Here is a 13,877-nt window from a genome sequence, read left to right on the forward strand (position 1 = left end):
CAAAAACTGACCCAAGTAAGAGAAAGAAAGACGAGGAAGCACAGATGATTCAGGGGCATCATTACCAAGAGGGTAAAATCCGGGGGACAAATAAGAATTTTGCCTACAAGCCCATAGTCCATCAGATAGTGCATTCAGGTGCGCAACCCCAAGCAGTTCCCTTTGGACCTAAGCCTATTTCAAGGCAGCTGAGTGTTCAGGACACGGGAGGGAGCCCCCTAATGGAAAGAAAGAGAAAAGAAGTTCAACCTATTCCGATGACTTACGCAGAATTGTTCCCGCAATTGGTGGAAATTCAAATGGTTGCACCAATACCAGGATTGTTGCTACAATCCCCTTTCCCAAGGTGGTACGACCCAAATGCTCGATGCGAGTATCATTCTGGGGCAATAGGTCATTCAATCGAAAAATGTTGGCATTTCAAGCATAAAGTACAAACCTTAAGAGATTTGGGTCTATTGGCAATTGACGTGGAGGAGCCTATTTTGCAACATTGAAGGAATATTTTGAAGATTAGATCTGTCAAAGAAGTACAACAAGTTTTGAACCAGAGATATTCCGCATATAGTCTGAATAAATGGGTTTACTTTTGACCATGGAAACAGAGAAATACAAGTGGCAAGCTTTTGATTATTCGCCCCCTACATGGATGCTTTTATCTTCTTTTGTTTTCTTCTTTCTTTTGTTGCAATTTATTAAAGGTTTTATCTCCGAAGTTTCCTTTGCTATCAAAGAAACGAAATTATGCATTTTCGTATATCACTTGCATCGGGAGTTCAATGTCCAAAATTTTGTTTACTCGTGTTTCTTTGCTAAGATAAGGAAAATAAAATACCAATATTCATGAACCAAAAGCAGGTGTTAGTTATGAAAAATTCAAGCTACGAGACGAAAATAAAGCAAGATGAAACAATGTTCATCACTCTATGAGTTCGAATACTGCGAAGAAGTTCTGAAAGCCTCAGTAAATATGGGTTGGTTCCATGAATCTCATGTCAGTCCGCTAATCAAGTTTTGATCGAATGATAGATGGCCATCTTTGGCCAATCAGTTATCCCTAAAAAGAACCCAATATTGATTTACCATTTGTTAACCCACTTGAGCTTGATTGTTAAACTAATTTTTCTTAAAAGTCAGTTCACCAGAAATTTAACTTGGGTTTGAGTGCCTTAGCATTTGACAAGTCATTTGAGACAATAATCATTATCAAAAGGATGGCAGGCTATTTTTTCTGCTACCCAAAAGAAAGGCAAAAGAGAAACCCCTTGCAAAGCCCTTTTTAAGCCTGAAAAATTTCATTCTTAACCCGTCAAAGGATCACACCCCATACTGGGGCAGTTTTAAGAAAATGATCAGTTCCAAATGGAATTCAAATGAAAATGAAGTTAAGATTCCTTCATAAAAGGAAAAGCAAAAGTTGCGATAAAAGGAAGAAGAAAAGGAAGAAGAAAGAAAAATAAGGGACGTACTACATATGTGATCTTTGACCAAATTACCCTTGATAAAATCAACGATTTTGAGCCTTATTTAACTCTTTTCTTCTTTAACCCAAACCCTAGCCTGCATTACAGTCCAAATGAAGTCCTAACCAGATTGGTATACATTGTTGTATCAAATGATTTGTCAGACGCAATATTGTGTCTGAACTACGTAATGACCTGATCCTGAAAGGGTACGTAGGCAACTTGTCCAAATGACAAGTTCGGTCAATACCTTGCAGAAACCCCAATCTGGGGCAAACATTATGAGGGAATGGGATTTTTGAGCCTTGGTTTCCCATTTATTTTGAAAACCCGTATTCCTAAGCCTACATTTCGTCCTGAGTCTTAAAGACCATCTTGAGATCAAAACATGAGTCGGACTTGGCTAGACTAGGGGCAACCATTAAATAGGAGGTTCCTAATGGTTTCACGGCAGAACAAGGTAGAAGAATAGTCCCCTAATAAATTGGGGCAGTCGGCGAAAGAAGAAAATTAGCTATTCAGTTCGAAAAGTTAGCACCATCATTATAAGCTCTAGAATACCGGTATGAATTTTTTCCATTGAAATAGCAGGTGAACACAGTAAAACATCTATTTTGTGCATATGGCCTTTTGATTTAGAAAATTGATGTCCTAAATGCATGATCATTCATCATTCATTCTTTCATTCAAAAAAAAAAAAAAAAAATTTCTTCAAAAGCTCCAAGAGGAGGACGAATGGTCAAAAGGGCTTAATCACTGACACATTCGCCAAAAGAGGATCCTTGTGAAAGCCAAGTAAAATGGTCAGGAATAGTTACAGATGCACCTAAGTGAGGCAAACTCTATGTTGAGTACCAGTGACGCCGATTTGGGTGCCTTCATGTTGAAGCCAAGATCAGTAACAAACGATGGTAACTAGGGCAGATTTTGGTTTGCGTTTTGTTTGGACTAATTTCGATGCTGTCATATCAGAGTGCATGATGAAAACATAGCCAAGATCAGTGGATGAGGATCGAAACTAGGCAAATTTTGAGTTCATCGGAGCAAATTCAAGAACTTTCAAGACAGAATCAAAGTCAAAAGCAGGGTCATGACCAGTGGCATATAAACACTGAGGCAGATTTTGAGCGCCTTTTGGAATTTGAAACATGGCCAGAATCAGCGGCAACTTGGAATTTGAAGGCACACTCGAGATCAGAGATTGGGTTGTTGATTACAAGCACGTTGGAAGGAGAAAAGATTCATGTATTACCATACATCCCATGCATTGCATAATAAAGGAAATACGAAGGGCATCTCATGCAATATGCATACATCTTTGCATTCATGCATCATTATACACACATAGCAACATTTCACTACATTCCAGCATCTTAGGTAGCAACATGCATACATATAGCAATAGAGCACCATTCAATCATACTTGCTCGGTTGAATAAACTTCTGAATAATTCTTTTGCCTCATTGACTGAGCCATTTTTGTCTAGACATATTTTGAAACTGGGGCAGCTGGCCCCAATGCACAGATTGACATACTTTGAAACTGTGGCAGTTGACCCCTTGGTTGTTGAGTCTCAAAGAGGGTAATCTAAAGACAGCCAAAGAAACTCATGTTTTCATTCCCGATTGATAATCCCCAATGGAATAATTCTGAGCCCTATGCTTGAGGACACTTTCCAAAAAATCTCAAGACTTCGTACCCGATTCATCATCCCCCATACAAAGTAGCCATTTTCCTGGTCCAAATTGAGTCATCTACCTTAAAATTAGGGCATCGACCCTCAAATCCAAAGTTGGTGTTGTTCATGACGAAATCGAGGTGTTGGATCACCTCAAAGCTTTCTTGATTACCTCATTCATGAGAGCAGTTTCATCCAAATTATTCTGATTATCTTATTCACTTTTATTTGACCCATCGCAGTCCACTCTTATTGACCCATTGCGGTCCACTTTTATTGACCCATCGCGGTCCATTCTTATTAACCCTTCGTGGTCCCATCTTATTGACCCTTCGCGGTCCCACCTTATTGGCCTATCACGGTCCTATTCTTATTGACCCATCGCGGTCCCATCTTATTGACCCTTCGCGGTCCCACCTTATTGACCTATCACGGTCCTATTCTTATTGACCCATTGTGGTCCCACCTTATTGACCATTCGCGGTCCTATTCTTATTGACCCATTGCGGTCCCACCTTATTGACCTATCACGGTCCCATCTTATTGACCCATTGCGGTCCCACCTTATTGACCTATCACAGTTCCATTCTTATTGACCCATTGCGGTCCCACCTTATTGACCTATCACGGTCCCATCTTATTGACCCATTGTGGTCCCACCTTATTGACCTATCACGGTCCCATTCTTATTGACCCATCGCGGTCCCATCTTATTGACCCATTGCGGTCCCACCTTATTGACCCATCACTGTCCCATCTTATTGACCATTCGCGGTCCAACTCTTATTGACCCTTCACAGTCCCACTTTATTGACCCTTGGCGGTCCCATTCTTATTGACCCATCGCGGTCCCACCTTATTGACCCTTCGTGGTCCCACCTTATTGACCTATCACGGTCCCACTTTATTAACCCTTTGCGGTTCCATCTTATTGACCCATCGAGGTCCCATCTTATTGACCATTCACGGTCCCACCTTATTGACCCTTCATGAACTATAGCTCGGGTTCCTACACCCAGTGCAAGTCATCCTCCGTGAACTATTGCTCGGGTTCCTACACCCGGTGCAAGTCACCTTTCGTGCACTATAGCTCGGGTTCCTACACCCGGTGTAAGTCACCTTTCCGTGAACTATAGCTCGGGTTCCTACACCCGGTGCAAGTCACCTTCCGTGCACTATAGCTCGGGTTCCTACACTCGGTGCAAGTCACCTTCCGTGCACTATAGCTCGGGTTCCTACACCCGGTGCAAGTCACCCCTCCGTGAACTATAGCTCGGGTTTCTACACCCGATGCAAGTCACCTCTCATGAACTATAGCTCGGGTTCCTACACTCGACGCAAGTCATTCTCATGTGCTCTCAAGCATACATGCAAATCGGTTTTCACAAATCATTTTGGTCTCTTCCGTTACAATGGGCCTGGTCCAAAATCAGCGTCTTTTATCTTTGCAGGCTTGTTGCCACAAATAACGTAGGAGAGATCTTACTTTTACTTTGAAGCAACGAATCCTACAAAGAGGGGCAGCTGTAGACACCCCATTTTTACCCAGGCCCAATATGTTTATTACTATTATTATTATTATTATTTTATTATTATTAGTAGTATTTTTATTATTTCATTTATCCTTATTATTATTATTATTATTATTAATTAGTATTATTATTATTATGTTTATTATTATTATTATTATTATTATTCATTAGTATTATTATTATTACTTTTATTTTTATTTTTACTTCTATTTTTGTTGTTTATTATTATTATTATTTATTATTTTCATTATTATTAATATTATTTTTAATTTTTATTATTATTATTATTATTAGTATTTTTATCTTTAGGATTACTATTATTATTATTATTTATTTTCATTATTATTTAATGTATTAGGGTTTTAGAAAAAGCCTTTAAAAAGGCTTGGAGCACGGCTGTGGAATGGGGGGGGCGCTGCGAACGCAGAAGGCACTGCGCACACACACAAGCAGCATGCCAAAAGAAAAAACCCTGTCTTGTTCTACCCCCTCTTCATCTTCCCAGAGAACACGCCCCACTCCTCTCATCTCCATCTCGCCGGCGAACCGTTCTCCTCCTCTCCAGAAACTCCAGCAACAGCACCATCCACGCCACACCCAACCCAGGCTAGCTTCCCGCCGGCCACTCACAGCCCCATCTCTGTCGCCGTGTCTGCAACTGCTACCGCTGCAACCATCCGAGACCTACGCAGCAGCAGCGGCAATTTGTTCCAGCCACCACCGTAGCTCTTCTCCAGCAGCAGTTCCTGCAAGCACCACTCCGGCAAGCCTCCAACGAGACACCAGCCGAGCATCTCTGCTCTGCTGCACAGCAACCCGAACCACCCAGTCCTCTCTGCTCTAGATTTCCAGCCATCATCCTCTCAGTCCCGGCTGTACCCCCCTCCTCTGTAAGTACCCGCTGCCGTCTCCTGTACACGCACACCACACACACCAGCACACACAATCTGTATATGTATATATATTTGATTACATTGTTGTTATTATTACTCTAACACTTGTATGTTATTATTATTATTATTATTATTATTATTATTATTATTATTATTATTATTATTATTATTATTATAGATTGTGGTATATTTAATTGCCCTTGTTTTTTTTTTATACGTATATATCTCACATCAATTTGTTTCTTTTGCAGGATTTCTCTTTTTGTAGCAACATTTATTTAAGTAATATATAAATTATATAGATTTGATATCAATTTGCCTTTTATGGCAGAATTTTTCTTCTTTCTAATTTTAGGAAATCCATATTATTTCTGTGTTAGTGTTCAGGGTTTAGGCCATATTCATTGTTGTGTGTGTTTTAGTGTGTCTTGGTTATTATTGTATTTATTTTACGTTGAATAATTGTAAATTCATGGTTGTGTATTGTTTTTGGTTGCCATATTGAATAGGTACACATTAATTTTGACAATAACTTGTTTCCATAAGTTCAATTATTTTCTTACCCTTTTCATTGGTTTCCATACCTTAATTTTAAGTTCGATTTGTTTCTTTAATTAATTGTTAGCATATGTGTGTTGCATATCTTTGACAGCGTGTTAATATTAAGCTAAAAATCCTATTAGTAAAATATGTATATTATTAGTTAACAATATTTATTATTATGACTGTTAATATTATTCTTATTACTATTATCGTTATTTATTATTATTATTGTTATCATTAAGGTATTTTTTATTATTATTGTTAATATTAGTATTATTATCACTATTGTTTATTCTTATCATTATTAATATTGTTATCACTATTTTTAGTATATTGTTATTGTCTTATATGTTTATTTGTATATTTATATTATTTTGAATGCACATTCCTTTTTTGTATAGTTTGTATATTTGTATTATTATCGTGATTGCCTTATATAATTATTTACATATTCATGCACATTCTATTGTATGTTAGCTTACATATTTTCATATTATTATTGTGTTTCAATTTTAGGTTTTTCTATGTTTCCATATTGTATAGTTTACATTTTACTTGTAGGATTGATTTGTTTCTTTAATTATTTCCATATTGTATATATTTATATATATTGTTAGGTTGTTATATTATTGTCGTATTGTTATATTGTTATCGTTGTAGTGAATATTCCTATAGTGTATATTGTTATATTGTTACATGGTGTATATGAGTATAATGTTATATTAAGTACGTTGTTATATTTAGTATCCTTAGATTACACGTTCATATTAAGAATATTGACATATTTTAGTATTATATTAAGTTTAGTATTTTATTCTATATTATTATTATTATTATTATTATATTTTGTATTATTAGTGTATACACACACACACACACACACACACACACACATATATATATATATATATATATATATGTATTTTAGTACTCTAATATATATGGTCTTATTTTGTTTTAGTATCTTTAATATCTTCATATATATAGTATATGGTATTTTATTGCTTATTATATGTATTGTGGTAGTTTAATATCTTAGTTTTTTTATCCTATTATCATGTATTGAAATCTCCTATGGAATTTTGGTAAATATTTTGAATTATTTATGAAAATCTATAAATTTTGAAAATAAATCTGGGAGCTATTTTTGTAAATTATTTTCGATTTTTTATCCCTATGATTTTATTGCGAGGGTATGAGCCTTCGGGCATCACGTACCCTAAGCTCTGAGGGAATATCTATATATATATTATCTTTATTTATTTATTATTTTATTTATTTATTTATTTATTTATTTATTTATTTTTTACATGTACTTATAAATTCATAAAAAAATGAGTAATTTAAAGAATTATTAGATTAACTTAGGGATAATTTTAAATTAATTAGGTACCGTTCGTAAGAACGGGCGCGTAGGGGGTGCTCGTACCTTCCCCTCGCGTAACCGAACTCCCGAGCCTAACTCTGGTAATGTAGACCGATTCTACCCCTAACGGGGTAGTAATCATGTGTTCTAACCGCACTAAAGGTTAGTGGCGACTCCTACACCATATTTTTCTATGAAAATATTAAAATGATTTTTAATTTCGCCACCCGGGGCACACACGCTCCCGGGACGTTGCGACAAACTGTTAGTAGAGTTTTCAAGAATTAAAGCAGAGGTTAGTCACAGCACCAGTATTGATCATTCCATCAGGAGGTGAGGGTTATGTCATTTACAGTGATGTGTCCTTGAAAGGACTTGGTTGTGTATTTATGCAGCATGGCAGGGTGGTGGCATATGCTTCCAGGCAGTTGAAAGAATATGAAAAGAACTATCCTACCCATGATCTTGAGTTGGTTGTAGTAGTACACACATTAAAGATATGGAGGCATTACTTGTATGGCGAGCGGTGTGAGATCTTCTCTGACCACAAGAGTTTAAAATATTTCTTCACTCAGAAGGAACTGAATATGAGACAGAGGAGGTGCTTAGAGTTAATTAAGGATTTCGATTGTACCATCAGTTATCACCCAAGAAAAGCAAATGTAGTAGATGATGCGTTGAGCAGGAAATCTAGGGAATCAGTGTTGACGGCTATGGAGATCCAGTATTTGATCATAATGGATTTGGAGAGACTCAACATCGAATTAGTTGAAAATGATCCTCAAGTATGTATCGTTAGTTTAGTAGTGCAACCTACTCTACAAGAAAGAATTAAAACTGTTCAGAAAGAAGACCCAAAATTAGCAGAGGTGATGGATAGAGTGCGGAGTGGTCAGGGGGAGGAATTTAGTATTGCAGATGACGGAGCTTTGCAATTTCGTTCCATATTATGTGTTCCTGCCGATATTGAGATCAGGAAGACTATTTTATAGGAAACTCACAAATTTTTGTATACAGTTCATCCCAAAAGTACGAAGATGTATAGGAATCTACGAGATTCGTACTGGTGGAGTGGTATGAAGAAAGAGATTACTGAGTATGTAGCCTAATTTTTGACATGCTTGCAGGTAAAAGCTAAGCACCAGAGGCCAGTGGGTCAGTTGCAGCCGCTATTTATCCCAGAGTGGAAATGGGATCATATATCTATGGACTTTGTGTCAGGATTGCTGACGGCGTTACACAACCAGAATGCCATTTGGGTGATTGTTGACCGTTTGACTAAGACTGCCCACTTTTTACCTATCAAGATCAGCTACTCCCTCAACAGGTTGGCGGAGATTTACATTCAGGTTATAGTTCATTCACATGGGGTGCCAGTACTTATTATGTCAAATCGAGACCCACGTTTTATATCACATTTTTGGAGAAACTTGCAGGAAGCTCTAGGGTCTCAGCTATCGTTTAGCACGGAATTCCATCCTCAGTCAGATGGGCAGACTGAAAGGACGATATAGATATTAGAGGATATGCTTCGAGCGTGCGTATTAGATTTTGGGGGTAGTTGGATTCAATTCATGCCACTGGTAGAATTTACATATAATAATAGTTATCAGACCAGCATTGGCATGGCACCGTTTGAAGCACTGTGTGGTAGGAGTTGGATTCAATTCATGCCACTGGTAGAATTTACATATAATAATAGTTATCAGACCAGCATTGGCATGGCACCGTTTGAAGCACTGTGTGGTAGGAGATGTCATTCTCCTTTATTCTGCGATGAGATGGGTGAGTGGAGTGTTGTGGGACCAGAGCTTGTTCAACAAGCACGTGATAAGGATCAACTTATCAGAGACAGAATCAGTGTAGCTCAGAGCTGACTAGAAAAGTTACGTAGATAACCGCCGCAAGAAATTGGAGTTTGATGTTGGTAATCATGTATTTATGAAAATAACTCTGTTAAAAGGTGTTATGCAATTCGGGAGGAAACGTAAACTTAGCCCTAGGTTTATCGGTCCATTTGAGATTCTAAATAAAGTAGGGCCGCTTGCCTATAGGCTAGCTTTGCCACCTATGTTGCCCAGAATCCACGATGTATTCCACATTTCCATTTTGAGAAAGTACATCCCAGACCCTTCTCATATTATCAGCTATGGTGAATTAGAGGTCAATGATTCACTGGTGTGTGAGGAGGTACCAGTACAGATTCTGGATAGGAAAGTATAGGAGTTACGCAACATGAACATTCCTCTAGTAAAAGTTTTGTGGAGAAATCATGCAGTGGAAGAGGCTTCTTGGGAGTTTGAGAAACAGATGAAGCAAAAGTATTCGCAATTATTCCAAGAAGTTTAACTGGGTAAAATGTAAGTAGTTAGGTAGTATTTCTTTTGCAAGTACATGTAATAGTTTGGTTAGTGTATAGCATTTTAGTTTTTGGGGAATTTTCTTTTGTATATGTAATCTCCCAAGACTCGGAATGTAACCACGGTATTCCTCCGCCATAAGTGAGGGTAAGTAATAAAATAAGTAAACCCTTTTTCTTTTAAGGGATGATGAGTTACATGAATAGTAAATTTCAATGATGAAATTTTATAAGGAGAGGAGAATGTAGTGACCCGAAGGAATTATAGTACTTAGATAATACGAGGGAGAAAAGGAAAAATTAAAAAGGAGGCAAAGTAGGTCCTAATCGACGAAAGCAAAAAGTTCATCGACGATGTGACATATTGGACTCGTCGACGAGGGTGTGCTTCGTCAACGAGAAAATACCGAGAGAGGGTTTTGGGTGATTCTGAATTTCATCTACGAGGAGAGTGATCATCGACGAACTGTCTTCTTGACCTCGTTGACGAGGTGACATGGCTCGTCGACGAAGGTCAGTGTATAAATAGCCCTAAACGCGATTTTTCATTTGAATTTGGTTGCAGGAATTCTCTCTCTCTCTCTCCCCTTTCGGTTTTTCCACCTTCTCTTTAGGATTTCGGGCCGATATTTAGCCAATTCGACGATACGAGGCCACCACAACACTCCTGGGGAAGTTCTCTGCAAATCTACTAGAGTGGATCGTTGGTGGGGTTAGTTCAGAATTCATGCCAAATTTAGGGTAAAGCTTTCTATTTAGTATTTGACTTTCCGACAGTTGTAGAAAGCGTAGTACGTGTAGAAATACTTAAGTTTAGCTCTGGGTAAGTTTAGCTCTGGGGAATGTCATTTTCAAGTTGTTGATCGGGGATCCCTACGGGTGCAAGACTGTTTTTCTTAGGGGCTTTTTAGGAATCAGGTAAGGGGATAAACTAAGTTAGATGTTTTATGAAAATAAGTATGATTTTATAGCATTTGATTTCAAGGAAATATATGTGTATATATATATATATATATATATAATTATATATTATGATGGAAAATACTGTTGAATATGATTATATGTTATGAATATACAAAATACCCATTTTGTGTGGCATGAGTAGAATTTATGATAAATTATGTTTTTCTGGGAATTTGATAATGCTATGGATTTGTTTTGCCGACGTACGGGCCGAGCTATGGATATGATTTGTCGGCGTACGAGCTGAGCTATGGATATGTTTTTCCAGTGTACGGGCTGAGCTATGGATATGATTTTCTGGCGTAAGGGTCGAGCTATGGATATGATTTGTCGGTGTACGAGCTGAGCTATGATACGTTTTGCCGGCGTACAGGCCGAACTATGGTAAAAAATATGAAATGTCAGCGTATGGGCCGATGATTTTTATGATGTATATACATATGCAAAATGATGTGATGATGTTAACTTGGAAAATATTAGTATGAAATATTCATGTATCACAGTTTGATTATATATTATATGTTATTATAACCTAATTGGTTTGGTCTAGGCTAACACTTGCACGGTACCGCTGCTATGTGTTCATGATCATCATAATATTGTGTTAATGCTGTTGTATAGAGTAGCTTGAGGATGGATAGTCGATGTGGTTTTAAAAAGTGTGGACTCCCCTAGTGTACAGACCAGGTCTGGCAGACCCATCGGACTTACAGACTGTACTTTTTACTTGGTAGTGGTCGGCCAACCATTGGCAGGTCTTGCCTTCGGGCCACACAACCCAATCATGTGGGGGTAATACATGACAACAGCCAGTTAACCTACTAGGGTTGTTTTCATATTATACTTATATGAGATGAATTACGCTATGGAATCCATTATGTTCTGTCATGCTTTGATTATACATACTTTTCCCAGAAATGATACATACAATTTTACTGATTATGTTTATGTATATGATTATATGTATATCACATAAATGCTCATATTGCCACACACTAGTATTAGTTTATTTCCTTTACTAAGAGGTGTCTCACCCCGAATTATATAAACATTTTAGGAACCTTTGAGAGGAGAGCAAATAAAGCTCCGTTGGGATAGACACAACTACTTTGCCCTTTCTAAAGGGTAAGTTTTGGTAGGGTTAGTTGGATTTTTGTGGGAAATGACCCTAGGACTTTCTTTTTGGGATGTATATACCTAAATACAATGCATGTAGTAACTCTAGTATTGAGATGGATGGTTTTGTATTTATGATATTATGATTTTGTTTTTTCTTCTGCTTAGGCTTCCGTATTGTGTGTTTGATATATCCCTAGTAAACTCAAGTTCAGGTTGATTATGATCTGCTAGATGGTTATATTTTTTTCTATTTTATCAAGAAAAAAAATATTTATGGAAATTAAGCAGGTCGTTACATTTATGGTGTAAGGTGCAAGATCTTTACTAACCATAAGAGTCTCAAGTACTTCTTCACCCAAAAGGAGTTGAATATGAGACAGCGCAGATGGCTCGAGTTAATAAAGGATTACGACTGCACCATTAGCTATCACCCAAGAAAAGCGAACGTGGTAGCCGATGCATTGTACTGAAAATCTGGATTACGTCAACCTCAACAGTTATGGCTTCGCACCAGATCATAATGGACCTAGAGAGGTTAGGAGTAAAATTGGTAGAAGGGAATCATCAGGCGTTCATTTCTAGTTTGGTGGTTCAACCAACTTTATGGGAGAGAATCAGAACAGCTCACTTGAAAGATGCAGAGTTGATGGAGATTATAGAGAAGATATAGGATAAAAATCACACAGACTTTAATGTTGCTGACGATGGAGTTCTCTGATTTCACACTCGATTGTGTGTGCCAGATGACACAGAGATAAAGAGGATGATTCTGGGGGAAGCTCACCGCTCTCTCTATACTGTTCACCCGGGTAGCACGACGATGTATAGAGACTTGTGAGAATCGTTCTGGTGGAGTACCATGAAGGGAAAATTACTAAATTTGTAGGTCAGTGCTTGACATGTCAACAGGTAAAGGTAGAACTCCGGAGGCTAGCAGGACCCCTTCAACCACTAGATATCCCTACGTGGAAGTGGGAGCATATCTCAATGGACTTTGTATCAGGATTGCCTTCAGCATTGTATGGGGAAAATGCAATATGGGTAGTGGTTGACAGATTGATGAAGACTACCCATTTCATTTTGGTTAGAACCAGTTATTCCATGGATAAGCTGACAAAGCTTTATGTTCAGGAGATAGTTAGAATACAAGGCGTGCCTGTGTCCATTGTTTAAGATCGGGATCCGCGGTTCACCTCCCGGTTCTAGAAGAGTCTATAGGGAGCGTTGGGTTCTCAACTCACTTTCAATACTACATTTCACCTTAAGATGGGTGGACAATCCGAACAAACCATTCAGATTCTCGAGAATATGCTACGAGCATATGTGTTAGATTTTGGGGCAGTTGGATCAGATGTCTGCCATTGGTTGAGTTTGCATACAATAATAGTCACCAAGCCAGCATTGGAATGACACCATATAAGGCTTTGTATGGTCGACAGTGCTGATCTCCGTTGTACTGGGATGAAGTAGGTGAACGGCAGATTTTTGGGGCTAGAACTTGTTCAGTAGGCCTCTGCAAAGGTCGAGCTTATTGAGGAAAGGATCAAAGCAGTCTAGAGTCGACAGAAGAGTTATGCAGATACTCACTAACGGGAGCTAGAATTCGAGATAGGTGATATGATATTTTGAGGATTGCTCCGATGAAGGGGGTGATGAGGTATGGAAAGAAGGGAAAGCTAAGCCCTAGATACATTAGGTCGTTCAAGATTTTGGAGAGGATTGGTTCGGCAGTGTACAGAATAGCATTACCTTTAGCATTGTCTAGGATACACGACGTGTTCTACATGTCCATGTTGAGGAAGTACATTCCAGACCTCTCACATGTGATCAGTTATGAGTCATTGGAGATCGAGGATGCTCTGGCATACGAGTAGATACGAGTTCAAATTATGGATCGACAAATACAAGAACTGCGTACCAAGAATATACTGTTAGTGGAGGTGCTGTGGCGGAATCATGC

Source organism: Malania oleifera, chromosome 4 (genome assembly GCF_029873635.1).
Source record: "Malania oleifera isolate guangnan ecotype guangnan chromosome 4, ASM2987363v1, whole genome shotgun sequence".
In the NCBI taxonomy this organism is placed as follows: domain Eukaryota; kingdom Viridiplantae; phylum Streptophyta; class Magnoliopsida; order Santalales; family Ximeniaceae; genus Malania; species Malania oleifera.